Genomic DNA, 27,834 nt, shown 5'->3' on the forward strand with positions numbered 1-27,834 from the left:
TATTCATGTAAAGAATTCACTGATCTGGGTCAATATTACGTCAGATCTTGACCTCTTTCCATACTTCAATCACCTTGCTGCTGCTGCTGCTAAGTCACTTCAGTCATATCCGACTCTGCGTGACCCCATAGATGGAAGCCCACCAGGCTCCCCCATCCCTGGGATTCTCCAGGCAAGAACACTGGAGTGGGCTGCCATTTCCTTCTCCAATCACCTTGTTATCTTTTGGAATAAATAGTAGTGGTACAATGTTAGACTAATTATACATTTCATAAAGAGCCTTCTACTGGCTAGAGATTTTGTTGTTGATAGGCTTAAACGTCAGTGGACAGAGCCCTCTCTCCCTTTCTCCTCTCTAAATTTTTTACTTTCTGAACCAGTAAACTTCCTAGATAGAGCCTGAAAAAATATTGGTTTTATTTGTAAAACCAGTTGGTTTTGTTTGTAGTATTCTGTAACTCAGAGGCCTCTGCTATGGTATCTCTCAGAACATTGCTTATCTTTATTTGGGGTGATAGGTTGTTAATGTTTTTGTGTGTGGTGCCTCAGAGCATTTATTTTTTTATGGAAGGAATGAGCCACTCAAAGTTACTGTATTGCAGAATGATGGTCTCATAAGATATATATATATATGTATACACTATACATATATATACACACACATATATACACAAAGTGCTTAACATCATGCAAGGCATATGGCAAGTGCTCAATAAGTAGATGCTGACTAATTAAGTCTTAGCTGAGTTGGCCAGGAAAATGTCTTTCTCATGATATTTGTTTCTGCTATGACAAGCTAAGGACATCCTAGCTCTTCATCACAGAAAGACTTAAGTATACTTTGCATGGTGTTTACTCTTCCCGTACATTGTTTTTTTAAATTAATTAATTTATTTATTTTACTGTACAATATTGTATTGGTTTTGCCATATATTGACTTGAATCCACCATTGGTGTACATGTGTTCCAAAGCAACTGAGATACAACTGAAGTTCAATAAACTGCACATGTTTAAAGAATATAATTTGTTTAATTTTAACATATGTATACACCTGGAAAATCATCTCCACAGTTCAAGATTATGAAAAATTAAGTATCCCTCAAATGTTCTCAAGGCCCTTGATAATCCACTTCTTCCTACTCTGTCTCCTTCCCTCAGTAATTATTCATCTGCTTTATGGCCCTATAAAGCAGCTAACATTTCTTTCTAGACTTCTACATGAATGGTCTCTAGAAGCTGAGAGCCTCAGTTCTACAACTTCAAGGAACTAAATTCTACCAAAAATTGCAGGAACTAGGAAGAGGACCCAAGCCTCAAATGGGATTGTAACTCTGAGCAACACCTTCATTACAGCCCTTGAGACACTTCTTATAGTAGAACATCATGTCCAAGAAAGTAAGCAGAGGACCTAGTGATGCTGTGCTCAGATGACTGACCTACAGAAGTTCTGAGATAATAAATGCATATTGTTTGGGGCTGCTAAATTTTCTGGTAGTTTGTTACGGAGTTATTGAAAAGTAGTACACTGACATGCCAGGGACTCCATCCAGACTACCAATTCTGAACATTTTAAACTGCTCCATTATGTTCTAATGAGAGGCTTTCCTCCAAAAGCTCTAATACCATTTTTATAGTAGCCTTTCTCAACTGCAGCTAAAAATGTGAAATGCAAATTCCCTTGACGATGGCACTGGTCTGCTGAGATACTGTAGCTGCCCTTGACTGTTCACTGGCTCTCTCCAGTGCATTTGATCATTCTCATGACTGATCACATCTCTGCGTATGTTAGTCAAAGAGAGATGAGCTGTAAAGCATGCTATTTTGACGGTTGACATTGGGAAAGAAAGAATGACAGGTATCAGAACTCTTTCTTTGAATCTCCTTTTCCTCGTTTGTTCGGTCACTCTTAGATCCAAATGAAATTGAAAGTGCAACACAAAGCCAGAAAGCTTCAGTGAGATGCACTTGACAGTCGTGACTGGCATTTCCCACTGCAGGTAACGTCTGTCTCTACACTTCTGCTCTTCTGGGAGAACAAGGTCACAGAGACTTGGCCTCAGGCTGGCCTAGAGGAAACTACTCTAAGCTTGTGTTACTGGTGTAAATACTGCTAGTATATAGGTATTCTGATATTTCCACACATACATTTTAAAATTTTGTAAAACATTTCGATGAAGAGACTTTAAAGATAACTGACCTGAGTTCGGCTCCTGAATCTCCTAGCTACTTGTAATATGCTTCTGAATAAGTCAGCAAGCTGCTCTGAGCACCAGTAAATTTATGTGTAAAAGAGATGAGATACACCATCAAGTGCAATGACATAGAGCTCTTATGCTATTAATATTAACATATTACTATGTAAATATATTACTAATGCAGAGTCTTAGACTAATTTTAAAATCTGCATATTTAGTTGAATCATTTTAGTAAGTGCCAAACATTTATAAACTACCTATCTGGGGCTTCCCTGATGGTTCAGGTGGTAAAGTATCCGCCTGCAATGCAGGAGACCCAGGTTTGATCCCTGGGTCAGGAAATGGCAACCCCCTCCAGCTTGTAGAATTCCATGCACAGAGGAGCCTGGTGAGCTACAGTTCATGGGGTTGCAAAGACTCAGACACAACTGAACGACTAACACTATCTATTATTTGTAAAGTATAGAGCAGAGAAGGGGGAAATTCTAGATTAGATATAGTAATATTTCTCAATAATAGCCCTTTTTAAAGAAAAATATTCTGATGTACCTCTGTGTCAAGCTGAACAGTTTTTATGTTAACACCACACACACACCGCTGTACCATTTCTTATAAAGTGTATTACAAATGACAGATTTATTGATTTGTTCATTCCACATGTCCATGATAACAGTAATTATCATTTGACTGTTAGGTACTGTCCTATGCAATTCTATTGTCATCCTGTTTAACCATCTACAGCCTAAGTAATTTCCACTATGATTCCTAACTGTCTGATCAGAAATACAGGGAGAAAAGCTTAGGAAGAAGAACAGAGCTAGTGATATACATTGAAAACTGATAGCTGAAATTAAGATCACAAATATTAAACTTGAAGAGATAAGAATATCGACATCTGCTCCCCCATATACAAGCGATCGGCTAAGACATATCTACCACAGCACAGTCTGAACCACAGTTTCTTAAACCAAAAAGGGACTGTACACTTTCTACTACTTTGTATCAAAACTGGCTGAAAAATAGCTGAGCCTTCTAATATGACCCCTTGCTAGGGGAAATCATTGCTGTGGTTTTACTGCAGTTGAGGAGATCTGAATCTAGATGCAGATGCTCTGTTCTTTTTGTCTGTGTGGATTCAGTGAAAGACCATTGGAGAAAGCAAGGACAAGAAGAGGGCTGTTTCTAGAAAGCAAGTCTAGAAAGGAAGATTTAAAAATGAACATTTATTGGGGAAACACTCCTTTGGTTTCTGTAGTTTCCAATATTGTGTCCACAATTGTCCTGTTAGTTTTGTGGTCTATGGAAATGTTATAAAATCTTCAAGACCAAGAAATACATCCTGACCTTACCAAGAGGTTAATTACTTGAACAAAACATAAGTTCTTCAAAAACACTCTGCCACTTTGGAATTCATGAGCACCATTTAAGTTCATGCTTCGTTATTTAGTTCCTAAGACGGGAAAGGAGGGAACGGTTACTGAATGATAAAATGAAAGTTACAGTCATCAGACTGTAAAGTCTGTAAAGTCATCTCTCTGGACAGTGATACCAACATAATACCAATATTGTTAGCTAGAGTCATGGCTGGTCAGGTAAAGACCTCATTTTTCAGCCTCATTTCTAATGAGATGTGGTCAAGCAATTAAGTTCTTGCTAATGTAATAGGAGCATAAGTGATACAAAACTCCCAAAGTCATGTGTTTAAGACAAAGAAGGCACATTCCTTCTCTTAGTTCTTCCTTCCCTGCCACTATCACACAAGTGTCATGACAAGAACTCAAGAAGTCATCTTTAACCACAAAGTGGACATGGTCTCAAAGCTGCTTCCTTGGAAGACAGAAATAAACTATCTTGTTTAAACTACTGTTATTTTTTAATTTCATACAACAATTGTGTCAGTAGTCTAATTAATTTTGAATTTGATACTAGATAGGAATGGCCACAACAGAACCTAATATATGTGACCTTGACTTAAGAGGTAGAAATCATGTGGAAGGGACAGAGACTTCAAAACTGGAAACCTGGTGACTCTTATGCCGGGAGTCAGCGAGGGAAATCCTACCCGTGGCAAAGGTCAGTTGGGGAAGAGGCCTGATGGACAAAGGCTAATCAGGACTCGAGGAACCCCCTGGACTTACCCGAGCATCTACCCCAAAGAAAACCGGAGTCTGACTGCCTTACTATCTTATGCCTCTTACCAAGTCCTCTAATACTTACGGGGGCTTCCCCCCAACCACCTTTCTCTGAAAACATTAATTCAGAGCTGTAGTTAAAAAGTTCTCCTTGGCTTAATAGAAGTGTTCCAATCCAAGCCCCTCTGATAGCTTTCTAACTTGCGTTGACAAGTTTGTCCGGGCTCTTACAACTACGAGTGTGACTGTTTACAGCCTCCCAGCCACGCAAGGACAGAAAGCCTAATATTCTAAAATACAGGAATTTGTTGAAGAAGTTAAAATCATTAAAATAGTACTAAAAAAGATTTCATTGTTGAATCAATGCTTGCTGCAAAGTTTATCTATTGTATCCTTGGAAATATATTAATCACATATAGAGAAAATAAGTAGTAGCCTTTGATTTAACCACATCAGATCTTAAGCTAATAAATTTCTTTCTTGTAGCTCACTACACACTTGCCTTATAGGAATGTAACTTTGTCATGTGTCTTTGGAGAATAGCACCTGACTTTAGGAAAATCACTTTAAAAGAATATAAGACTTTTTCTAGCTAACTAACCTTTGAGTGTACTCCGGGAGTTGGTGATGGACAGGGAGGCCTGGCGTGCTGTGATTCATGGGGTCGCGGAGAGTCGGACACGACTGAGCGACTGAACTGAACTGAACTGAACTGAACCTTTGTTAGGAGAGAGGGCCATAAACTGTTAGCAGGCCTCCTGGCCAGAAAATGATGTAAACCACCTAAAACTTTTGTATATCACGAGACATACAAAAATAAGCCCTGATCCTGATAAGGGTCAAGACTGCTGAGCCCGCATGATTTTGGCATGACTCTATACCTCCCTTTCTCTATTTTTTATGTGCACAACTTAGGGTATAAAAGCAGCACTGGAAAATAAAGTTTTGGGCCTTGCTCACTGAAGCTTGGTCTCCCCGTGTCGTTCTTTCTCTTTTTCCATCCTTTTCTCTATTCTCCTTTTTCTGGTTGAGATCCTTGGAGCCCTGGGCCCTCTGCGTTTACTTATCTGCCTGGGCTTCTAAGACCCACTCGAGGGGGTGTCCTGGTAGGGTGCCTCCAGTGATTCGAGAGGGTGCCTGCGGCCTACATATACAGAGCAAACTCTGTGCTGGGGTTTTATTGGTTTCCTGCGTAAACCAAGGAATCATCAGCCCCTGTCTCTCTCTCTCTTTCTCTCTCTCTCGCTGACGCCGACGCCGTTCATCCCGAGTATACCCTGGGCCATATCGAGGCAGGTCCCCGATATTCTTAACTATTTCTTGGAAATACATTTAGAAAAACTATTACCTCTGATGCCTTGGAAGGCAGAACACATTTGGGTATGGCCTGTGAGTTTAGGAACTTGTTGCAAAAACTCAGGATGCTTGTGTATATTGGTTTCATTTTGAGATTTTTAGGAAAGAGCTAGAAAAAAATACCTAGAACATTTCTAGAACATTTGCAAGCATGGATTGATGGGAATACATTTAAGGAAGTTTTTCTCTGCATGTAACCTTCAATCTAAATGAATAAATAGTCCAGTAATTTAGAAATGTGCAACACTGAAAAACTTCATTACTTCCATATCCAAAACAGCTAAGAAGTGATTTAAAGACAGAAACTCAACAAGACAATACTGTGCCCCCAGGCCCTCTCAAGTATTTCTCCATAAGTCAGTGAGTCCAGTCCACAAGCAATGATCTGATTAATGTTAGAGCCTTCCCAATTAACTCTATTTCCCTGGAGGAACTCAACAAGGCACTAATAACTTGAGAAGAATGGGCAAAGAAACAAGTCCAGTTAATAAAGTGTCTTCAGGTATAAGAAGTCTGACTAAGAGAGTATCTTTGGCTACTTATTTCTGAAACAGGCCTCCCTGATAGCTCAGTTGGTAAAGAATCTGCTTGCAATGCAGGAGGCCCTGGTTTGATTGCTGGGTTGGGAAGATCCGCTGGAGAAGAGATAGGTTACCCACTGCAGTATTCTTGGGCTTCCCTTGTGGCTCAGCTGGTAAAGAATCCGCCTGCGGTGCGGGAGACCTGGGTTTGATCTCTGGGTTGGGAAGATCCCCTAGAGAATGGAAAGGCTACCCACTCCAGTATTCTGGAGAATTCCATGGACTGTGTAGTCCATGGGGTCACAAAGAGTCAGACACGACTGAGTGACTTTCACTTTCATTTTCACTTTGTGAAACAAATCTGAAACCAATAGACCATAAACCTATTAAGATTTTGAAGAAAATACATTGCTAAAGACAGAACCAACCACTGAGCCATTCTTGACCTGATCAAAGGGCCATCTGGCCATAACCTAGAAAGATACAGACAATACTAAAATCTGCTCTAGGGTCTCTCCATGAAATAGAAATAAATTTTTATATCATTTATACCACTAGTCCTCTGAGTCTTTCTTATACTAACTATATATATCCTAAATATAATTCTGTGTTCAGGCAATAGTTTCTTGTATTTCATTGCCATACAATACTACCCAATGAAGGATCTCAATCTTTTCTCTCAAATCTTCAACTTCTTCTTTGGTATGTTTCTGCCATAATTATGGATAACTGCATTCTTCCATCCAGCTTCTCACATGTATGGTGCATATCAACTATATGAACTTTCTTTTTTACTCTCTAATGTAATTTTCTTACTCGTTAGGCCTGAATACTGTTGACAAAATGACAGAATTCCATTCAAGCTTGATCTAAACAGCAACAACAAAATCAATGTGTTTCTCAAAAGACAGCAAAAAAAATAAGATCATAATCTTGGCTGTTTCCTGTGGTTAGGATGCTTTTCTCACTTTTAAAACAATTTAAGCACTCTTCTCTAAATATAACTTTTTCAGCATTTTGTTTAGTCTCTTTATGAATATTAACACACTCCTTAGTATACATGTTTCCAATTCCAAGCTTGGTCTTCATAGACAATGTGGATGTTATGGTCTCAGAATGTCATATAATTTAATTGAATCATTCTTTAGTGAAAAGAATATAGTGGTACCTACTCATTTATTCTTTCTCACCTAATGACTGCAACGAGCACACCCTGAAATCTTCAGATATCCATCTTCCAAAGTTTATTGATCCTAAAAGAGATAAAACCTATGGCCTTGCCTCTCTGGATTTGAACTAACTGAGGAAAGGGGAAGGTAATGTGTTCCTTCTACAAGTCAGACATTGTATCACATTCTTTGTATTGCTTTTCCTATTCAATAATCTAAACCACTTTGTGAGTTAAGTGTAAGAGGTAGGGAAGTCAGACTACACACTAGAGAGCACAAGAAATACACATTTCTAATTCATTTATAGCTAAACTCAATTTGTATATTAGGTCCCCATTCTGTGAAGAGCAGCAACGCATTGTCATCCATTAAGGCTAGTTAAGGACAATGACCTTAATTCTTCCTACAGTCGACATCTAAATTTGGAATACTTTATAAGTGTCATGGTAAGAGGGGCATGTTAGGGAGGCATCGGCTCCTCAGTCTGAATCTTATAGCTACTCTGACATCACCTACAACAGATTCTTTCTTCAGGCTCTAGATTGTGTTACCCAGTGTAGTATTGACCACATGAAATGTGGCTGGTCAGAACTGAAATGAAATGTAAGTTTGAAATACATTTAAAATTTCAAAAACTTAGCACCCCAAAATATTTTGGATATATTTAGCATATAGAATATATTATTAAAATTAATCCCTCTTGTTTCTTTTTACTTTTATTTTTTTTATTTTATTTTTTTTTTACAGTTCATAACTTTTATAAATAAAATAAATTAAATGTACAGTGAATAAGTTCTCTGAAATATTTCAATATTTCTGCAGGTTTAGTAACATTGTAAAATACATTTCAACTAAAATTCACAAATCTAAAAACCTGTTAGGCATTTTTAGGCGTTTTAAGATGGAAATGAAGACCAATGTTACATCGTAATATGCCAATTACAAATAGTACTTCAAATAGCAAATACTACAGTTTGTCCCAAACTTTAAAAACTATTCATGAACTCACCACTGAACTATTGATGGCTATGAGAATTGTTTCCTAGCCTTTTTGAAAATTTCAACCCATTTACGTTTAAGGTAATTATTGATAAGTACGATCCCGTAGCCATTTTCTTTATTGCTTTGGATTCAAGTTTATACACTCTTTCTGTGTATCCTGTCTATAGAAGATCCTTTAGCATTTGTTGGAGAGCTGGTTTGGTGATGCTGAATTCCCTCAGCTTTTGCTTGTCTGTAAAGCTTTTGATTTCTCCTTCATATTTGAATGAGATCCTTGGTGGGTATAGTAATCTGGGCTGTAGGGTATTTTCTTTCATCATTTTAAGTATGTCTTGCCACTCCCTTCTGGCCTGAAGAGTTTCTGTTGAAAGATCAGCTGTTATCCTTATGGGAATCCCCTTATGTGTTATTTGCTGCTTTTCCCTTGCTGCTTTTAATATTTGTTCTTTGTGTTTGATCTTTGTTAATTTGATTAATATGTGTCTTGGAGTATTTTGCCTGGGGTTTATCCTGTTGGGGACTCTCTGGATTTCTTGGACTTGGGTGATTATTTCTTTCCCCATTTTAGGGAAGTTTTCAACTATTATCTCCTCAAGTATTCTCTCATGGTCTTTCTTTTTGTCTTCTTCTTCTGGGACTCCTATGATTCGAATGTTGGAGCGTTTAACATTGTCCCAGAGGGCTCTAATATTGTCCTCATTTCTTTTAATTCGTTTTTCTTTTTTCCTCTCTGTTTCATTTATTTCTACAATTCTGTCTTCTAGTTCGCTTATCCTGTCTTCTGCCTCTGTTATTCTACTGTTTGTTCCCTCCAGAGTGTTTCTGATCTCATCTATTGCATTATTCATTGTATACTGACTCTTTTTTATTTCTTCTAAGTTCTTATTAAATCTTTCTTCCATCTTCTCAATCCTTTTCTCCAGGTTATTTATCTGTAACTCCATTTTGCTTTCAAGATTTTGAATCATTTTCACCATCAAAATTTGAAATTCTTTATCAGGTAAATTCCCTATATCTTCTTCTTTTGTTTGTGTTGGTGGGCAATTATCTTGTTCCTTTACTTGCTGGGTATTTCTCTGCCTCTTCATCTTGCTTATATTGCTTTGCTTGGGGTGGCCTTTCCCTCTTCTTGCAGTTTGTGGAGTTCTCTTTATTATGTAGTTTCTTCGCTGTGTGTGGGGTTGGACAGGTGACTTGTCTGGGTTCCCTGGTTAGGGAAGCATGTGTCGGTGTTCTGGTGGGTGGAGCTGGATTTCTTCTCTCTCCTTTAGAAGACAATGGGCTGCTTTTCTGGGTGCCTGATGTCCTCTGCCAGTATTCAGAAGTTGTTTTGTGGACTTTACTCCGCGTTCAAATGTTCTTTTGATGAATTTGTGGGGGAGAAAGTGGTCTTGCCATCTTATCCCTCCGCCATCTTGTTCCTTCCTCCCCAGAACACTGGATTCTTATATTCCACTTGGTCGTGGAGTATCTCTTCCCAGCTGCTCCAGCAAGGCGCAGCCGCTGCACCTTACCTTGGACGAGGGGTATCTCCTCAAGGCCACGCCTCCTGCTTTGAATGTAGATCAGCTCCTCTCGGCCCTCCGGTGCCCAAGCAGCCACCGCCTCCTGAACGTGGTACAGCTCCTCTCGGCCACCACCCTAACCCTGGGCGCGGGGTAGCTCATCTCAGCCACGATTCTGCACGTGGTCGGTTGCGTCGGAGCCAGGCGTCTCCCGCGTCTGCGCCGCCGGAGCCGGGCGTCTCCCGCGTCTGTGCCTGCACCGCCGGAGCCGGGCGTCTCTCTTTTTACTTTTAAAATTTGGCTACTAAGAATTTTAAGACTGCATATATAGATTGCATTATTCCTATTGTTCAGTGCAGCTTTGGTTAAGCAAAGCCATTTCCACTGTGGTTACAACTGTTGATTTGCAGAACAGCGGACCTACTATAATGAAAAAGTTAACTGAGTTTACTCTGACTCAATTCACAGTTTTGCTTAGATATTCTCAGATACAAAGTCCTATATAAACCTACTTCATTTTCTCTAAAAATAAAAAAACATTTTCATTTGAGGGTCATCTCTAAAGTTTTCTTCTACGGGGCTCTGAGAATCACTAATGAATTCATTCTTTGTTTATTCAAAAATGAAAATCCATGCGCTATTCCTGACCACCAGGAAAACATCAATTTGGGTCAAACAAATAAACAAGGACTTCCCACAAATTAAAACATATTTCAGGACCTCTCTGAGAGGTATGCAGATGTGATGCTATTATAAGATTAGTTGCTATTTGAACTATTTAATTTTCAAAGGGAAAAATGATTCAAAGTCCCTTAAGCAGGACTCTGTAGAAATTTATAAAATGTTTTAAATTACTTGGCATACCTGACTCAAAACAAAGCCAAAATGTTACAGTTAACAAAGTCACTTATTATTATTATTAGAACACTTAAAATAAGATCTACTCTCTTAGACAATTTTCATTGGTTAATAAAGCTGTACAATGCTGTATTCAGTTCAGTTCAGTTGCTCAGTCGTTTCCGACTCTTTGCTGTATAGTACTGCTCAACTGGTCTCTAGAACTTATTCATCCTGCGCAACTAAAATTTATAACCATTGAATAACAATTCCCCATTTCCTCTTTCTTCTGCTGCTGCTGATGCTAAGTCGCTTCAATCGTGTCCGACTCTGTGCGACCCCATAGATGGCAGCCCACCAGGTTCCCCCATCCCTGGGATTCTCCAGGCCTGAACACTGGAGTGGGTTGCCGTTTCCCTCTCCAATGCATGAAAGTGAAAAGTGAAAGTGAAGTCGCACAGTCGTGTCCGACTCTTTGCGACCCCATGGACTGCAACCTACCAGGCTCTTCCACCCATGGGATTTTCCAGGCAAGAGTACTGGAGTGGCTTACCATTGCCTTCTCCGCCTCTTTCTTCTAGACCCTGGCAAACACCATTCTCCTCTGTTTCTATGAGTTTGACTATTTTATATACTTCATATAAGTGGAAGCATGCAGGGTTTGCCTTTCTATGACTGATTTATTTCACTTATTAGCATTATATACTTAAGTTGAAGATAGAAAGATTTCCTTTTGTAAGGCTGAATAATATGCATTGTATGTGTAAACCATATTTTCTTTATCCATTCATCCATCAGTGGACTTTTAGGTTGTTTCCACATCTTGGCTGCTGTGAATAATGATAAATAAACATGAGTGCAAGTATTACTTCAAGAACCTAATTTCAATTATTTTGGATAAATACTCAGAAGTAGGATTGCTGCATCATATGTTATTTATATTTTTAATTTTTTAAGGATTCAAGAAAGCCAACTCAACATAGATTAAATTGAAATTGAAAACTCCTAGAAGAAAATATAGGGGTAAAGTATCATGACATTAGACTTGGCAATGATTTCCTGGGTATGATCCTAAAAATGCAGCTAGCAAAAGCAAAAAATAGATAAGTGGGACTACATCAAATTAAAATGTATTTGCATAGCCAAAGAAAACAATTAACATAATGAAAAGGCAGCCTTAAGAAAGGAAGAAAATAATTATTAACTATGTATCAGATAGGGGCTTATCCCAAAATATATAAAGAATTCATTTAACTCAATAGTAAAAAAGAAAGAAAGAAAGAACCAAATTGAAAAATAGACAAAGGACCTGAATAGACATTTCTCCAAAGAAAACAAACAAATGGCCAACAGGTATATGGAGAGATGAACAAAGTCACTCTTCAGGAGGCAAAACCTCCTGACAGATCAGGAAACAGAAGAGAAGAGAAAACAGAACCAAGAGAATAATTTAGTCACTTTCTTTTCTTTGGAAGAACATTTTGAAAACTTGGAAAGAATTTGGGGGAACAGTTTTGTTTTAGCCTTTGAGTTAGAACTTGGAACTGGGAAAAACAGATAGAGGTTGTTGAAAACTAAGGTGTTTTTTCCCCCTGACTCTTAATATGATTTGCAGAAAGCAGTCTCAGAAAAGAGGTGGCTGCAGTTTTAGAGTGAGCAGCTAATTAAACTTGATACTCACAGAGAATGGGCTGAGAGAAGCAGGTGCAAGACTTTTAGCAGAGGCACCACATAATCCATCAGTAAAGAAAATGTGAATGCACTGTGATTAATTCAGTTGACAGGATTAGGCTTTGGTGTAGTTTTCGAGCTATTGAAAAGAAAGTAAAGTTTGTTTAACTTTGCACAGTGATACTATAATAAATAATTAGGGAAAAAAATCTTATTCTCCATCCTCCCCCAACTTTAATAGACACAAACTCAGAAGGGACATCAGTTGGGCAGGCAATGTCACCATGAGGGTAGCTTTCCAAAGCAATTAAAGCAGAGGGGGTCAAAGGGCTGATATAAAACCTATCCAAGAGACAACAAGTGCCAAGATAAAAAGAAGAAAAGCTGAAGTGGATGTCAGATTCAACAGTGGCAATCACAAAATAGCGTATAGGAGAGAAGCCGAGATGTCCAGGAGCTAATGAAATACAGAAACAAAATCAGGAGTGAGGGGTGAGTGGGCACAAGGAATAATCATTTAACAAGTATAAAGCAGCTACGTGTTATGTGTCAGGTCACAGGTGCTGAGGACTCAGTACTGAGCAACACCTGGTGCTCTTCCTCAAGGAACTTATGGTCTAGTTGGGACGGTAACACATACCTAGGCCATTACACACAGAGTGGTATGTCTTACGGGGGCACACAAGCATGGTACCTGACTCAGTTTGGGGAGCCAGAGTAGATTTCCAGAGAGTGTAACATCAAGGTCTATATGTCAATGATGAGTTCAACTGAGCAGGCAAGATGGTTTGTCAGGGAGAAGAAGCCTAAGGCAAAAGAAGAGGCAGAAGGAGAACAGAAGAAGAACAGCATTCCAAGCCAGGGGCAGTGTATGCAAAAGCTTAGGATCAGCAGCAAATGTGGCTTCCCTGGTGGCTCAGATGGTAAAGAATCTGCCTGCAATGTGGAATCCCTGGAGAAGAGAATGGCAACCCACTCCAGTATTCTTGCCTGGAGAATTCCATGAACAGAGAAGCCTGGTGGGCTAAAATCCATGGGGTCATAAACAGTCCAACATGACTGAGCAAATAACACACAGGATCAGTAATGAATACAAGAGACACAAAGAAGTTGGAAATAAAAAATGAGAGGTGACACTGTTGTTGTTTGTTTTAGTCCCTAAGTTGTGTCTGACTCTTTGAGACCCCAGAGGAGTCCACCAGGCTCCTCTGTCTGTGGGATTTCTCAGGCAACAATCCTGGAGTGGGTTGCCATTTCCTCCTCCAGGGGATCTTCTCAACCCAGAGATTGAACCTGTGTCTCCTGCATTAGCAAGCAGATTCTTTGCCACTGAGCCACTAGGGAAGTTAAGCTGATGGTAGAGAGCAGTAAAAACTATACTATGTTGAGTTTGGACTTCATCCTGGTGGCAAAAGGAAGCCTCACTGAAGTATCTGCATTTCAGCAACAGACAGTAGACTTCTGGAAAGTGAGACTGAAGGTCAATGTAACAGCCGGGAGCTTCGGCAGTAAGACAGACAAGAGATGATGGTGAGCAGAACTAGGATAGTGGTACTGGGCATGGAGTGAAGTGGATGTATTCTGAGATATACAGAAGAGAGAGAGAGGACTTCTTCAATGACTGGATGCAAGATTCAGGGACCTCCTAGATTTAGAGTTGGATAAGGACCAGCATTTTTTCTGTGAATAAGGACAAAAAGATCTTAGCTCCAAATTCAAGAGACTTATGTGGCCACCCTACTGTGTAAAGACAAAGTCTAGGAGGATTCCTGGTTCTTTGAACAAAGTTTCTTATTGTAGGGAGGGAATATCAGAGTAAGGCTGGGGATTCTCTGTTCTGATTTGTGACAATAAACTCTGAGAGATGAATGACAAAGGAGCAGTCACAAATATAGTCCTTTCAAAGGCACACCAGGTCCTTGGCTCAGCTGGAGGGGAGTTGTGTAAAAAGCTTGTCATTTAAAAGGAACTCTACGGCACATCATTTTGTTATATAAAGACTATTTTTATATTTCAAGGACTATACATCAGATTAAGCTTCTAAAACCTAATAATGGCAGAGAGTGAAAAATTGAATGTGGCAGAGTCTAAGAGGGAAAGAATCAGTGTCCTAATGGACTCCAGTATACTTTAAGAGTAGCAAACATGAGGTAACCATTTTGGAAATTGCTTATTTATTAGAAGCATACTTACTTTAGGCATTATTCAGTCAAGATATCCAACTGACATTATGATTTTCCATTATTTTTGTAAGATAAAAATCTAAAGAATCTTTCCTAGTCATACCTATAAATAAACATTTTATACTGTAATACATCTACAGATTATAAAAAATATTACAGTCAATCTGACACTCAATATCATATCCAAAGATGTTGACTTTATACTGAACATATAAATACACCTAAGAATATTGGAGTGGAATAACCCTGTGGATTTTGGAAAGCACAATTTAAATGGAAAGAATAACTTGGTTTTAGGAGCCACTTGGCACTGCTCACTAGTATTAACAACCCACATAAAAATTGAAAGCTAATGTTAATAGCACTTTTTAAAATCTGAAAATTACATTTTGATATTTGATACATTTGAAATAACTGAATTTGTTCTGAGCATTTCTGGCATGTAATTCAATCTCTCTTTCTGTAAAATACTGTTTCTCCCCCTTCAGAATTTAATCCTTCCAAAATAGACTTTTGCTATCTTAAGAAAAATACAATACACAAAATTCATATCAAATAGTTTAATATATGTGTTAAAATGGAAATCATGTTCCATATTAAGTACACATTAGGAGTACGTCAAGGCTGCATATTGTCACCCTGCTTATTTAACTTATATGCAGAGTACATCATGAGGAATGTTGGGCTGGAAGAAGCACAAGCTGGAATCAAGATTGCTGGGAGAAATATCAATAACCTCAGATATGCAAATGACACCACCCTTATGGCAGAAAGTGAAGAGCAACTCAAAAGCCTCTTGATGAAAGTGAAAGAGGAGAGTGAAAAGGTTGGCTTGAAGCTCAACACTCACAAAACAAAGATCATGACATCTGGTCCCATCACTTGATGGGAAATACATGGAAAAACAGTGGAAACAGTGTCAGACTTTATTTTGGGGGGCTCCAAAATCACTGCGGATGCTGATTGCAGCCATGAAATTAAAAGACGCTTACTCCTTGGAAGGAAAGTTATGACCAACCTTGATAGTATCTTAAAAAGCAGAGACATTACTTTGCCAACCAAGGTCCGTCTAGTCAAGACTATGGTTTTTCCCGTGGTCATGTATGGATGTGAGAGTGAGACTGTAAAGAAAGCTGATTGCCGAAGAACTGATGCTCTTGAACTGTGGTGTTGAAGAAGACTCTTGAGAGTCCCTTGTACTGCAAGGAGATCCAACCAGTCCATTCTAAAGGAGATCAGTCCTGGGTGTTCATTGGAAGGACTGATGCTAAAGCTGAAACTGCAATACTTTGGCCACCTCATACGACGAGTTGACTCACTGGAAAAGACTCTGATGCTGGGAAAGGTTGGGGGCAGGAGGAGAAGGTGACGACAGAGAATGAGATGGCTGGATGGCATCGCCGACTCTGTGGACATGAGTTTGAGTGAACTCCGGGAGTTGGTGATGGACAGGGAGGCCTGGCGTGCTGTGATTCATGGGGTCGCGGAGAGTCGGACACGACTGAGCAACTGAACTGAACTGAACTGAATATTCCATTGTGTATATGTACCACAGCTTTCTTATTCATTCATCTGCCAATGGGCATCCAGGTTGCTTCCACGTCCTGGCTATTATAAACAGGGCTGCAATGAACACTGGGGTACACGTGTCTCTTTCAATTCTGGTTTCCTCGGTGTGTATGCCCAGCAGTGGGATTGCTGGGTCGTTTGGCAGTTCCATTTCCAGTTTTTAAAGGAATCTCCACACTGTTCTCCATAGTGGCTGTATTAGTTTGCATTCCCACCAACAGTGTAAGAGGGTTCCCTTCTCTCCACACCCTCTCCAGCATTTATTGCTTGTAGACTTTTGGATAGCAGCCATTCTGACTGGTGTGAGATGGTGCCTCATTGTGGTTTTGATTTGCATTTCTCTGATAATGAATGATGTTGAACATCTTTTCATGTGTTTGTTAGCCATCTGTATGTCTTCTTTGGAGAAATGTCTGTTTAGTTCTTTGGCCCACTTTTTGATTGGGTCATTTACTTTTCTGGAATTGAGCTGCAGGAGCTGCTTATATATTTTTGAGTTTAATTCTTTGTCAGTTGTTTCATTTGCTATTATTTTCTCCTTTACTGAAGGTTGTCTTTTCACCTTGCTTATAGTTTCCTTCATTGTGAAAAAGCTTTTATGTTTAATTAGGTCCCATTTGTTTATTTTTGCTTTTATTTCTGTTACTCTGGGAGGTGGGTCATGGAGGATTCTGCTGTGATTTTTGTTGGATAGTGTTTTGCCTATGTTCTCCTCTAGGAATTTTATAGTTTCTGGTCTTATGTTTAGATCTTTAATCCATTTTGAGTTTATTTTTGTGTATGGTGTTAGAACATGTTCTAGTTTCATTCTTTTACAAGTGGTTTACCAGTTTTCCCAGCACCAGTTGTTGAAGAGATTGTCTTTTCTCCATTGTATATTTTTGCCTCCTTTGTCAAAGATAAGGTGTTCATAGGTGTGTGGATTTATCTCTGGGCTTTCTATTTTGTTCCATTAATCTGTATTTCTGTCTTTGTGCCAGTACCATAGTGTCTTGATGACTAGAGCTTTGTAGTATAGTCTGAAGTCAGGCAGGTTGATTCCTCCAGTTCCATTCTTCTTTCTCAAGATTGCTTTGGCTATTCAAGGTTTTTTATATTTGCATACAAATTGTGAAATTATTTGTTCTAGTTCTCTGAAAAATACTGTTGGTAGCTTGATAGGGATTGCATTGAATCTATAAATTGCTTTGGGTAGTATACTCATTTTCACTATATTCATTCTTCCGACCCATGAACATGGTATATTTCTCCATCTATTTGTGTCTTCTTTGACTTCTTTCATCAGTGTTTTATAGTTTTCTGTGTATAGGCCTTTTGTTTCTTTAGGTAGATTTATTCCTAAGTTTTTTATTCTTTTCGTTGCAATGGTGAATGGGCTTGTTTCCTTAATTTCTCTTTCTGTATTCTCATTGTTAGTGTATAGGAATGCAAGGGATTTCTGTGTGCTAATTTTATATCCTTCAACTTTACTATATTAATTGATTAGCTCTAGCAATTTTCCGGTGGAGTCTTTAGGGTTTTCTATGTAGAGGATCATGTCATCTGCAAACAGTGAGGGTTTTACTTCTTCTTTTCCAATCTGGATTCCTTTTATTTCCTTTTCTTCTCTGATTGCTGTAGCTAAAACTTCTAAAACTATTTTGAATAGTAGTGGTGAGAGTGGGCACCCTTGTCTTGTTCCTGACTTTAAGGAAAATGCTTTCAATTTTTCACCATTGAGGATAATGTTTGTGTGGGTTTGTCATATATGGCTTTTATTATGTTGAGGTATGTCCCTTCTATTCCTGCTTTCTTTTATTTATGATAAAAACACATCCATCATAAATGTATGTTGAATTTTGTCGAAGGCTTTCTCTGCATCTATTGAGATAATCATATGGTTTTTAATCGTTCACTCTGTTAATGTGGTGTATCACATTGATTGATTTGCAGATATTGAAGAATCCTTGCATCCCTGGGATAAAGCCCACTTGGTCATGATGTTGTTGTTTTTAATATGCTATTGGATTCTGTTTGCTAGAGTTTTGTTAAGGATTTTTGTATTTATGTTCATCAGTGATATTGGCCTGTAGTTTTCTTTCTTTGTAGCATCTTTGCCTGGTTTTGGTATTAGGGTGATGGTGGCTTCATAAATTGAGTTTGGAAGTTTACCTTCCTCTGCAATTTTCTGGAAGAGTTTGAGTAGGATAGGTGTTAGCACTCCTCTAAATTTTTGGTAGAATTCAGCTGTGAAGCCATCTGGTCCTGGGCTTTTATTTGTTGGAAGATTTCTGATTACAGTTTCGATTTCTGTGCTTGTGATGGGTCTGTTAAGATTTTCTATTTTTTCCTGGTTCAGTTTTGGAAAGTTATACTTTTCTAAGAATTTGTCCATTTTTTTCCAAGTGATGACATGATATTTTAATGGAGATTTGAAGTATTTGTTGGAGTAGGTCCTGGCAGATGAAAGAACGTGGGTAAGTGTTCCCAAGAAGTTTGGAATTTAGACAAGGGTGATTGCAGCCTAGTGATAGAGAAAATGCCTTAAAATGTAAGGTAGAGAGGCAGGAAGATTTCTGGAGTGAGCAGTAGTTGAATTATGGTATCTTATGACTTAAATAAGTAAGACTAGAAAAGGATCAGATTTGGAGGCTGTTGGAGGATGGAGAGATATCAGTCTCTGAGTTTAGTTTAGGGTATACTAAGTTTCAGGAAACTGAGATATGCAAGTGGAGATGTCAAGTAGGAATGGAACTCAGAAAAGACACAAAATTCCACTGTATATAGGTAATTAGGTTTCACTAGACTCAAGATAACCCACTCCAGTGTTCTTGTCTGGAGAATCCCAGGGACGGGGGAGCCTGGTGGGCTGCCATCTATGGGGTTGCACAGAGTCGGACACGACTGAAGTGACTTAGCAGCAGCAGCAGCAGCAGACTCAAGATGGCATTTAAAGTCATCTTAGATTAATTTACCTAGGAAATGAACACAAAAGGAGAAGAGGGTCAATACATGAGCCATAGAGATTTGAACATTAAAAGATGAAGAACAGAGGATTAGTTTCCATGTAGGATTGCAAAACTAAAGAGTCAGAAATAACATACTATGGAAGGCAGTTCAGTTCAGTTCAGTCACTCAGTAGTGTCTGACTCTTTGTGACCCCACGTACTGTAACATACCAGGCTTCCCTGTCCATCACCAACTCCTGGAGTTGCTCAACTCATGTCCATCGAGTTGGTGATGTCATCCAACCATCTCATCCTCAGTCATCCCCTTCTCCTCCTGCCGTCAATCTTTCCCAGCATCAGGGTCTTTTCTAGTGGGTCAGCTCTTTGCATCAGGTGGCCAAAGTATTGGGGGTTTCAGCCTCAGCATCAGTCCCTCCAATGAATATTCAGGATTGGTTTCCTTTAGGATTGACTTGTTTGATCTCCAGTCATTGATGGAAGGCAAAGGAAGTCAATTCAAGAAGTAAGGAGTAGTTTACTGTATCAAAAGTAACAAGTGGCCATATGGGGTGAAAACCATATTGTATCCATTGAACTTATTATCTCTTTCCTCCATAAAGCTATTACCCAAAACTGTACTGTCAAGTTAAAAGTTAACCAGTAGCAAACTCAACTGACCTCACACCCCCAGAGGACTGCAAGGAAAAACCTTAGGGTTGAGAAGAAGAGCAGCAGGAAAAAGAAAAGGTTTTTCATGGGAGATTGGAAATGCACTGCCCACACAGAAAATGCACAATTTCCTTATATATGTGGTTATGACAATTATTTATAGAGATTCTTTGAGACCTAAAATAAAGGTAAATTCCTCCAGCAAGAATTTGCACTTGTTTCATCCTAGTGCCTTTGGCATGACAATTTTAAAGTAAAACTACAACGTCATGTTTTTCTACTTTGGGTTTTATTGGACAACTCTTGCCTAGAAAATCCCACGGGTGGAGGAGCCTGGTAGGCTGCAGTCCGTGGGGTCGCTAAGGGTCAGACACAACTGAGCGACTTAACTTTCACTTTTCACTTTCACACATTGGAGAAGGAAATGGCAGCCTGCTCTGGTGTTCTTGTCTGGAGAATCCCAGGGACGGGGGAGCCTGGTGGGCTGCCATCTATGGGGTCACACAGAGTCGGACACGACTGAAGTGACTTAGCAGCAGCAGCAGCAGCAGGATTAAAAGTAGTTTCAAGGGACATATAAAGTAAATAATATGACCTTATATATCTAAAATAAACAAAAGTGAATTTATAGGAATGGAAAACATAATATTTTTTAAAGTTATTCAAAGGATTAGCAATGGATCAGATATAGCTGAAGAGAGATTTGGTGAGTTGGAAAATGTCTCAGAATGCAAGGCAGAAAAGCAAAGAAATTATGAAAAAGAGGTTAAAATGACAACATTGAGAAATTTAATGTAAGTATGATAGTAATTCTAGAAGGAGAGTAGAGGTATAATAATAAAATACAGTATTTGAAGAAATAATTATTTTCCAAAACTAATGAAAGACAATAGTTCCCAGATTTAAGAAGTTCAAGCAGAATAAATTTCTAATGATTCACATCTAGAAACAAAATAATTAACTTTAAGATATTAAAGATATAAAGAAGATCTTAAAAGTGACCAGGTTACCTTCAAAAGATAGACATGGACAGAAACCAAATTTTCCACAAAAATAATGAAAGCCAAAAAATTGTTTAATAATATTTATAATATTAATACACTGAAAAAACACAACTGCCAAAGGGAACTTTTTTGACAGTGACTAAGATACTTCTAGACAAACAAAAGGAGATGCTTGCCACTTCAAGGTCATTTACTGAAGGAAATTCTAAATGACTTTAGAATTTTAGGAGAATGTGACCCCAGACAGAAAGTTTGAGATAGAAGAAGAAATGGAAAACACATAGGATTATAATTTTTTAATAAATTCAAATGAACAATTGTTTTAAAATAATAATAATAATACTGTTTTATAAGGTTAAACATCAGAATTAAATTACACAAAATAAAAGTATAAAAATGTGGCATGAGGGAGATAAATTATTCAAAACCTTTTAAAATTATCTCAGAGAAAGTTAAAGTTATTGATTAAATTTAGATTTTGGTTTTCTTTAGTTTTGAAGGTAATCACTAAGTAATAGACACTGTATTCAGCTTCTAAACGAATTGATGAGAAAATGTAATGAGAAAAATATTTAATTATAAAGAAGGTAAGCAAGGAGAGAGAAAAAAAACTAAAATCAATAAGCAAATAGAATATATAAGATGTAAACCCAGATACATCATTAAACAACTGGACATATAATCAGTGCAAACGACTAAATGATATAGTTAAGACTGTCAGATTAAAAGAGAATATCTAAAACATATAGATAAAGAACAATTGTAAATAAAGGAAAGGTGAAACATACTAGGCAAGTATTTTTTTTAAGTTTCTATTTATCAAGGAAAAATAAAAGGAAAAAGCATCACAAAATATGGAGGATCCCTTCATAATAATAAGTGATACAATTCACCAGGGAGATAAAATAATTTTAAATGCACGTGCAACTAATGCCATAGCCTCAATATATGATATAAAAGTTATAGAACACAAAACAAATTGCAAAATTCATGATTATATAAGACATATGGCAATAGTACTTTTCCAAAGATGGATGCAACAATTAAATAATCCCACATCAAGAGGTAGAGCCCATTTATCCAGCCCCTTGAGTCTGGGTGGGCCCTGTCCCTGCTTTGATCAATAGAATATGTGGAAATAATGCTGTGTTCATTTGGGGCATAGCCCTTAACCAGCTGAGCAGTTTCTACTTCTTTTCTCCTGCATCATCTATACCGATAGACTCAGGAGAAGGCAAAAGAGAGAGAAAAGGAGGGGAGAAGTAAGAATGTGGAGAAAGTGTGTGCAAGGAAACCTATCTAAAAGTCTGACTGTCATGGTAATCGAAAAATGGAGTCAGGCCCAGAGGGAGATGTGGAAGTGAAGAGGAGGTCTGTGGGATTTCTGTTTGTTTTGGTTTGGTTTCAGATGAGTGCTGTTGGATGTATTTGAAATGTCTGAATTCTGTCAAGAAGGATCCAGAAAAACATAGAAGGTGGAGAGATGGTGAAAGATTTTACCTAAGAATTGACACCATTCAGGGAGGCAAAAGTAGGTAAGAGTAAGGGACTCAAGGAGGGAGAATTTCTTCCCTGTGACCAGGAGAGCCTTTAAGTTTCCCTCAGCCTGAGTAAACTTAGAACAGTTTTCTTCCTCCCTTTTCTTAGAGCACTTACTTTATAAAATTTGCAGTTATAAATTCTTTCTGTGATTTTTGAGATATACATTTTCTACTACCCATCAATGTCGTTCTCAAGGACCTGGGAGCCATCATTTTGAAATGTATTAATCAAGGAAGACAGGGTCACTATATCCCAGTCTCAGTGGGAGGACAGGAGCCTAACTTAAGTACCAATCAGCAAACACCAGTGGTCTAATCACATTGCCCAACCTCTTCCTTAATATCCTCCAGTATTTTTCCAACAGCTCACCCCAGCACTTAAAAACAGACCCTTTCTGTTTCAACAGAGTTGAGTTCAATCTCTCTCCCCTATTGTAATAGTCTTGAATAAAATTTCCTCTGCTGTTTTTAACGACTGTCTAGTGCAGTTTACCTTTGACACACATAACAAGAAAGGAGAAACAATGGATACAGAGGCACTTGGGTTTGAAGACACAACCTCAGGAATTTGAAGGAGTTCCCCGTAATAAATAGCCTTAATTAGCAACATAAATATGAGGCAGGGTTGTCTACTGAGAAGGAAAGAGTGCAAAAGTTGTCAGTGGCTTGAGGAAATTAAAGATGGTCTGACACAGTCATTGTGGAGAAATGAAGGAGTAAACTGACCAGAGAAATGCAGTGAGGATGCTGAAGAATATCAAAGGCCCAGATGAGACAGGTAGTCAAGAATGTATGATGATGCAACTGTGACAGCTACCATTTTGTAATGAAGAAAACAACTAAATTTAGCTAATTTAACTGGACTTTTTAATGTCATCACTAAACCTTATTCATGATTTTTTCCTCACACTTAGTCTCCTTATATAACATTTGGATGCTTTAGCAGAGTAAAAACAAACCACATTTTCCAAAATACACCAAATCTTCCTGTTTTAAATCCTTTCCTGCTCTTCTAAGAGGGAGTCCAGTATGCCCTCATGAACTTGCTCACTGAATATTCCACCAAATGCCCAAGGATTTTGCATGTAACCCATGTGAGCCACTTTTTCTGAGAATTCTGGGCGTGGAGGGGGGGGCGGTTTGGGAATTGTCTTAGATTTAATCACCGCTTTCTAACAGCCCCTGGTTCTTCTGCTCCAGTGTCTACTGCTCCTGCTACCCTTCTGTTCCATTGACTGCAGTTAGTCTTCCCACAGGCAACTGTGCTGCCCACTGACAACACTCTCTGGATACAAATACTCAGATTTCTTCAGAATGGGACCAACCATTTTGTTCATGGACTCATGGACTTCAAACACAGAAAGGAATACAGTTGATCACTTCTCTCCTTGCCACTGAATAATCTAAGAAAGTAGAAGTGTCCAGATTATCTCTTGCCCAAGTTGACTCAGCACACAGGTAGATGATCTTTCAGAGGCAAGTCTGCTTCATTTCACATCCTCAACTCTGTCCCATGTGCCATAGGTGCTAACCATGAGGAGCCTCCTTAAGAGGGGACCACCCAAAGAGAAGCTGAATTAAATGGTTTGCATCCTCATAATACAAACCTTTGCTCTTGGAAAATGAAAAAGACATAAGAGATGGCTAAAATTTACAGTGATATCAGACCCACTTGGTCTCTGTTTCTTTTCCCTAAATAAAGCTGTCTCAATTCAAGTGATTTTCTATAGCTGGTGATTGTGAGGGGGAGCTTCCCAGCTGGTGCTGGTAGTAAAGAACTTGTCTTTCAATGCAGAAGGCAGGTCTTACCTAAGTGTTAGGACTGTTTGTGTCTCCCTCTTCTCCAATCACATGTTGAAGCTATAATTTTCAAATGTGACTTTATTTCAAGATAGGACCTATGAGGAGTGTGTGCATGCATGCTAAGTCACTTCAGTTGTGACTCTTTGTGGCCCTATGGACCATATCCCACCAGGCCTCTCTGTCCATGGGATTCTCCAGGCAAGAAAACTGGAGTGGGCTGCCATGTCCTTCTCCAGGGGATCTTCCGAGGATTGAACCTGTGTCTCTTACATATTCTGCATTGAAAGGCAGGTTCTTTACTACCAGCACCACCTGGGAAGCTCCCCCTCACAATCACCAGCTATAGAAAATCACTTGAATTGAGACAGCTTTATTTAGGGAAAAGAAACAGAGACCAAGTGGGTCTGATATCACTGTAAATTTTAGCCATCTCTTATGTCTTTTTCATTTTCCAGGAGCAATGGTTTGTATTATGAGGATGCAAACCATTTAATTCAGCTTCTCTTTGGGTGGTCCCCTCTTAAGGAGGTTCCTCGTGGTTAGCACCTCATGCTGGGGCTGCCTTCTCATTAAAGTAGGGTGTGTGCTGGCCAATCAGTGTCAGTAAAGTCTGCAGAAGACCACAGCCAGACAGCACGAGGCCACAGAAACTTGGTGTGCATGCGACCTCTAACAACCAGGAGTGCTGCAGTGACTCTTCCACACACTCCATGCATGTGGCATTAAATCGGCTCTAGGTTTTAGCTGTGATTCCTATTAAACTAAAAATAAGCCCTGAGCCTTAAAATGTGGGCTATATGAACCACTGAGTATAGAGGTGATCTTTAAGAAATCTTTTCCTGGGTTTGTTTTATCTGGGTCAGAAGTTGCAGCCCATAGCTCCCAGGCTAGATTCAGCCTGCTGCCATGATTGTTGTTTTTGCTTTTGTTTTTTTAAAACAAAACAAAACTTGAATAATGACAATAGAATAGTTTTAAATTTCAAAATTGAATCTAAAAGATATACTATACTTCTATTTCTGCTTTGTAAATAGGTTCATCTATCATTGTTTAGATTCCATATATATGCATTAATATGTGATATTTGTTTTTTTCTTTCTGACTTGCTTCATTTTGTATGTCAGTCTCTCAGTTCAGTTCAGTTCAGTTCAGTCGCTCAGTCGTGTCCGACTCTTTGCGACTCCATGAATCAAAGCACGCCAGGCCTCCCTGTCCATCACCAAGTCCCGGAGTTTACTCAAACTCATGTCCATCGAGTCGGTGATGCCATCCAGCCATCTCATTCTCTATTGTCCCCTTCTCCTCCTGCGCCCAATCCTTCCCAGCATCAGATTCTTTTCCAGTGAGTCAGCTCGTTGCATGAGGTGGCCAAAGTATTGGAGTTTCAGCTTTAGCATCAGTCCTTCCAATGAACACCCAGGATTGATCTCCTTTAGAATGGACTGGTTGGATCTCCTTGCAGTCCAAGGGACTCTCAAGAGTCTTCTCCAGCACTACAGTTCAAAAGCATCAATTCTTCGGCGCTCAGCTTTCTTCACAGTCCCACTCTCACATCCATACATGACCACAGGAAAAACCATAGCCTTGACTAGACAGACCTTTGTTGGCAAAGTAATGTCTCTGCTTTTTAATATACTACCTAGGTTGGTCATAACTTTCCTTCCAAGGAGTAAGCATCTTTTAATTACATGGCTGCAATCAGCATCCACAGTGACTTTGGAGCCCAAAAAAATAAAGTCTGACACTGTTTCCACTGTTTTTCCATCTATTTCCCATGAAACGATGGGACCAGATGCCATGATCTTTGTTTTCTGAATGTTGAGCTTCAAGCCAATCTTTTCACTCTCCTCTTTCACTTTCATCAAGAGGCTTTTGAGTTCCTCTTCACTTTCTGCCATAAGGGTAGTGTCATCTGCATATCTGAGGTTATTGATATTTCTCCCAGCAATCTTGATTCCAGCTTGTGCTTCTTCCAGCCCAGCGTTCCTCATGATGTACTCTGCATATAAGTTAAATAAGCAGGGTGACAATATACAACCTTGACGCACTCCTTTTCCTATTTGGAACCAGTCTGTTGTTCCATGTCCAGTTCTGACTGTTGCTTCCTCACCTGCATACAGGTTTCTAAAGAGGCAGGTCAGGTGGTCTGGGATTCCCATCACTTTCAGAATTTTCCACAGTTTGTTGTGATCCACACAGTCAAAGGCTTTGGCATAGTCAATGAAGCAGAAATAGATGTTTTTCTGAAACTCTCTTGCTTTCTCCATGATCCAGCGGATGTTGGCAATTTGATCCCTGGTGCCTCTGCCTTTTCTAAAACCTGCTTGAACATCTGGGATTTCACAGTTCACATATTGCTGAAGCCTGGCTTGGAGAATTTTGAGCATGACTTTACTAATGTGTGAGATGAGTGCAATTGTGCGGTAGTTTGAGCATTCTTTGGCATTGCCTTTCTTTGGGATTGGAATGAAGACTGACCTTTTCCAGTCCTGTGGCCACTGCTGAATTTTCCAAATTTGCTGGCATATTGAGTGCAGCACTTTTAAAGCATCATCTTTCAAGATTTGAAATAGCTCAACTGGAATTCTATCACCTCCACTAGCTTTGTTCGTAGTGATGCTTTTTAAGGTCCATTTGACTTTTCATTCCAAGATGTCTGGCTCTAGGCCCATCCATATCTCTGTAAATGGCATAATTTCATTTTTTTACAGTTGAGTAATATTCCATTATATATATGCATATAGTTAAATAACGTTAAAATTTAAATAAAAACAACTAACAATTGTTGAGAGAGTTTTGAAAATATTAAGGGAAATTCACTTTATCTTCTAAGTATGATGACTTATGTCTGGGACATCAATCTGTAATCATCCATTTTCCATTCATTCATGCAATATTTAGTATGTGTCTGGTGCTAGAAATAATGAAAACGAAAATAACTCAGATAATATCCATTCACCAGGCACTCATAGATGGACATAATACAGCTTTATTGCTAAATGCAACCAGATATGTTTTTCGAAATGTATGGGCTTCCCTGGTAACTCAGCAGTAAAGAATATCCTTGCAAAGCAGGAGACATAGGTAGATGCGATTCAATTCCTGGCTCAGGAATATCCCCTGGAGAAGAAAATGGCAACCCACTTCAGTATCCTTGCCTGGGAAATTCATGGGCAAAGGAGACTGGCAGGCTACAGACCATGGGGTGACAAAAAAGTCAGACATGACTGGCGAATGAGCATGTACTTATCTTTAATAAAAGAAAAGATGAAGGAAAAATAATGATATTCTGGATTTTGTGTTTCTTTTGAAAATAAAGACTGGAGTCTCTATTTGGTCTTGTACGTGTCTGTCTATGTGGGTCATGTGCTACTGGTTGAGAGTTGAGCAGAAACCTCTCCTTTGGCCCAGGCTGCAGCCCCACTGGCCCACTTCACTCATGCATAGCTCTTACTTGGGACATGTCTGCTTTTGTCTTTATAATCCCTGGTCCAGGGTCAGTGCAACCAATAGTGGCACTGAAACTTTGATAAGAAGCATGAAAAACACGAGTGAAAAACAGGAGAGGGCAAAAAGTGCCAGAATGCAGGATATTAAGGTCTGAAGCTTCCCAGTGATCATCTTAGTATTCTTGCTTGTTTCAAGGTGAGAAGCTGAGACTTGCCTCCCCCTAGAGATGCCACTTACAGAGCCTCATGCCCTGCAGCCACCCTGTCAGCAACTGTTTTAAACTCACCTTCTAGCTTCTG

This window comes from Moschus berezovskii, chromosome 6 (assembly GCF_049115385.1).
Source record: "Moschus berezovskii isolate FMDL1 chromosome 6, NW_MosBer_1.0, whole genome shotgun sequence".
Classification (NCBI taxonomy): Eukaryota; Metazoa; Chordata; class Mammalia; order Artiodactyla; family Moschidae; genus Moschus; species Moschus berezovskii.